This window comes from Heliconius melpomene, chromosome 12 (assembly GCF_056956725.1).
Source record: "Heliconius melpomene rosina isolate 202511_hmr_F chromosome 12, ASM5695672v1, whole genome shotgun sequence".
NCBI lineage: Eukaryota > Metazoa > Arthropoda > Insecta > Lepidoptera > Nymphalidae > Heliconius > Heliconius melpomene.
Genome location: NC_140400.1, coordinates 5,948,877 through 5,952,997, shown reverse-complemented (window position 1 = coordinate 5,952,997; position 4,121 = coordinate 5,948,877).

Here is a 4,121-nt window from a genome sequence, read left to right as displayed (position 1 = left end):
GATGTAAAATTTATATTATTAATTTCGATAGTATCGTACATAAGATGCCGAGGACTTATCGTACATTTTAAGTATCTATTTTTAAAATGTATTTCTACGCTAAAGATATAAAAATAATGATTTAGAAAACGTATGAAAATTTGAATATATAGGGATTTGATTATTATTAGGTTCAAATCATACTACCTTAAATATTTTATACGTTCTGTAAATAAGTATTTTGGTTTTTTTTTCAAATCACTTTGTTCTCCTCTTTCCAAAGGAATTTGAGACATTACGTGTTAAATGCCGGATCTTGCTCTTGAGCGAGGAAATGAAAATAACTTCCTTTGTTTGGTGCCGATGCTGGGCTGCTGCGCCAAATGATGTTAATAAAATAAGGACGTCATGGCGCAGAGGCACAAGCTTGCGATTGTAAACAGGACGATTTGGGTTCGATTCGCACTCCAGGAAATGAAATATTTAGTACTTTCATTATCTCTTTCAGGGAACGCTTGGCTCAAATTTCAAATTCAAATATTATATGGAATTAATTTAAATGAACGTAGGTAATTTAACGAGTTATTCTTATTTTAAAGCGTATTTTTTTTAGTTTCACGCTTTATGTGTAAGTAGGGAACCTAGTATTAGTCTTTCGGTCACCCTCTGTCTACCCTGCTATACTGGGGATAGAAACCCTTCTACCCTGAGTATAGCATATAGGTAAGTACCGAGAAGCTAATGTATATAATGAAAATATATATTCATTCAAAACTATATGAATACAAAAACTAACAGCACAACTCGTAATGTTTATTATATGTACTTTACATGGAAACTTCTAGAATCTTTACAGTCCGATATATGATCGTCATTTCGTATAACCACTGCCTTGCGTCTTATTTGACATTCAAATGTGGACTTTATTTCTATGATAAAAGAGTTCAGATTTATTTGTCAGCAAAGTCATTCGGAGGAACTTTATAACAGTTTAAAATTGGATATTGCGAGTTTGGTACTCAACAAAGCTAGTACTTTCTTTGTAATGATGCGGCTTGAGTATTGAACTTAAGCAGTTTGCTTAGAGAACAAGAAAATAAAATTTCATTTCCTCGCTCTGGCAACAAAACAAAACACGGCGTTGAATTCCACCACTCAACAGGCAATGAAAAAAGGGAGAAATAACAAAAGAATATATTTACAAAATTAACTTTTGTTATATGAAATTTTAAAACGAGATTAACTTTGAACTGAACTTTGAGTTGGTATCGCCACGCTCGAAAATCGCAGTTTGAGGCTTTTTCTTTGTGGAACCCCTCATCACTCGATGGATAAAAGTGCTGACAGCATCACCATCATCTTTGGAGTAGCAAAAATAGGTGTTAGTGTGACTGGGTACTGCTACGATGGCGTGACATCCACGTTAGCACCTTCCGTTGTATAGTTATCTATTCATTGTGTATTCAGTTAGCCATTTACAGCTAAATTGATTGGATTAATATGGTGAGAAAGTATGATATATCCTTCCTCCTGGAATTAGTCCCGGCTATTGCCAGGGTCTGCCCTCCTACTCAACCTACTCCATTTTGTACGGTCTTTTGCTAGTATGATATATATGATGACGATGATACTTTACACCAACTTCTTTTACACAGTAAAATCGAAATCAGATTTCGAAAACTCTACTGGCCATTGTCGCACTCGCGAGAGGTCTTGTGTATACTTCTTTAAAATCCAGAAAGCTTTCTGGAATAAGTTTATAATAATATCGAGTCCAAATTACTCATTTAGTGACAGAACTCAACGCCACTCTTCATCTAAAAGAGTGAAGAAACGACCATTCCCCCGCAAGGGAATCGAATTCACACCAGTCGACGGCCTTAACCAAATAACGTAAAAAATTAATACAGAAATAAGCAATACGTTCATATCTTGAAGTAAAAGCTCGTAAGAAAGCTTGTTATAACACTAAAGTACTTCGTAACTAATGTTATCATACGGAATACCTGAAACTTTTATGGTAGGCCTCTCCAAGACTGCTGAACAAATTTCCAGGGCTTCCTTTTATATCCTGTACTCGTGTATTTTATAAGCTGGTTATTTCATATAATATGTACAAGTACATACGGAACTATATTTGTTGGTGTAAGAAAGCTGGAGCACTGCGTTTGACTGTTAGTGTGACGGTTCTGAGTTCGATTCCTACTTGGGGGGAAAAAGTACTTTAATTTTCTCTCTCTGTCAGCACGCGCGGCTTTTAGTTGCAATTATATGTTGAGTGGCACAGATTATCTCTGTTGTTCTTTGCGCTCTCTGCTGGTTTCTGCTGTTCTTCGCTCAATATTTATAGTTAATAATTTTAACCTACGCGGTATTTGAACCTGGTTAATTAGGTCACACAATATGACCTAATTAGGTAAAGTATTAATTAAGAAATAAAACAAATGGCATTTATTATTTTATATTGGTTACTGTAGGTCTAGAGATTGATAATCTGTTGATTTTTGGAAAGGAATCGCGTCGTTGAGTTGCGCCATTCAACACGCAATGCTTTAAGGATTCGACGGAACGTAAGGAACGGAGTGTCTTAATTGGTCATGGACTATTGAGTGCCTTAACACTATGCCTCCTCTGTATATCCTGCTGTGAGCTAGATGCAGCGTGAAGCTAAAAATAATGTATACCTAACGAAAATAAGGGTGATTGAGTAATGGTGTTGATTGAGCAAATAATATTTTTGCGAAAATCCCATAAGTCCATTAACAATGACAGAAAACTGAGACGATATGAAAAAACTATTTTACTAACTTTTAAAATGTAATAATAAATTTAACGTTTGAAATTTTACCCATTTTCTTAAAATACTGAATCGTTTCGAGACACTTTTGTGAGAGTTGTGAAAGATGAGAAAAAGAGCATAAGTCTTTCTTTTGTTTTTTCAATTTTACTCTGTTTCAAGTTTAAGGGAAGGCAACCAAATGTTTTAAAACACCTCGATCCCAAATTCTATACATTTTTCAAGTGTTGTACTCGCGTCTGTGTTCATGTTTATAGTTACTTCATTATTTTCCTCTTTGATGGTTTTTTTTCTCACGATATCATATTCAATATATTAATTAATATCGATGATAAGGAAGCAAAATAATAATAGGAGAAAATAGGTACGGCGCGACACTTGGTCCATATACTTTTATCCTATTATTATTTTCCATCTTTAGTGTTGTAAAATACTCACCAACCGAGGATTTCGTACCAATTTCAGGAATATAGTTTAATGCTAAGTAAAACTTAAACTTAAAGTTTACACGCTTAAGTTTGCGGGCGCATGCACACATTTTGTATGAAATGAATTACATTTATAAGTATGTAATATGTGTTTCTTTTAATACTATATTATGCTATACGATGCTATACTTATAATTGTGCTTTATTTCATACAAAATGAATACATACGTCTGCAAACTTAAATTTGTCAACTTTTAGAAAGTGTACTTCCCGTTGATATAAAATCGTAAAATTGGTACGGAACCCTCGGTACACGATCCGACTCGCATTTAACTGGTTTCTATATTAATATATAAAAATCTCTCTATTTCAAATATTTAGAAACTTCGAGAAATTCTGCCTTAGTGGTCAATGGTACAGTGTTCTACGCCGTGTAGTTTCGGCGCTTCGGTTTTATTCGTTGTCGGTCAGCCACCCAATAACGGAAAGGTATTATTATATAATATTCATTAAAAAATGTAATTCATTCCATAATCACCGAGAACGTGCCAAAAATTATATATTTTCCACATTTTAATACCACTTTTATAATTTGTTTGCAAAAACCAACGGAACGGAACACGGAAAGGATTTTATCGCAAGAATTGGATAAGCTTAATGTAAAGCTTACAGCGTATTCTATTAAAGAGAAAAAAAAACCCATACATTATGGGTATGTGCCAAGAATGCTAACATTTCCGGGCGACACGCTTACGAGTAGATCGGTATTAATTACATGAAACGATATTTCTTTTTACTTTTTACTGCATTCTCCTTTAAAATAAGGTTTCAAAATTTGTGTTCCATCCAGGACGTAGTGGCGCAGGCACAAGCGTGCGACAGGTTGTGGTTTCGAGTCCCACTCGTGGAATTAAATA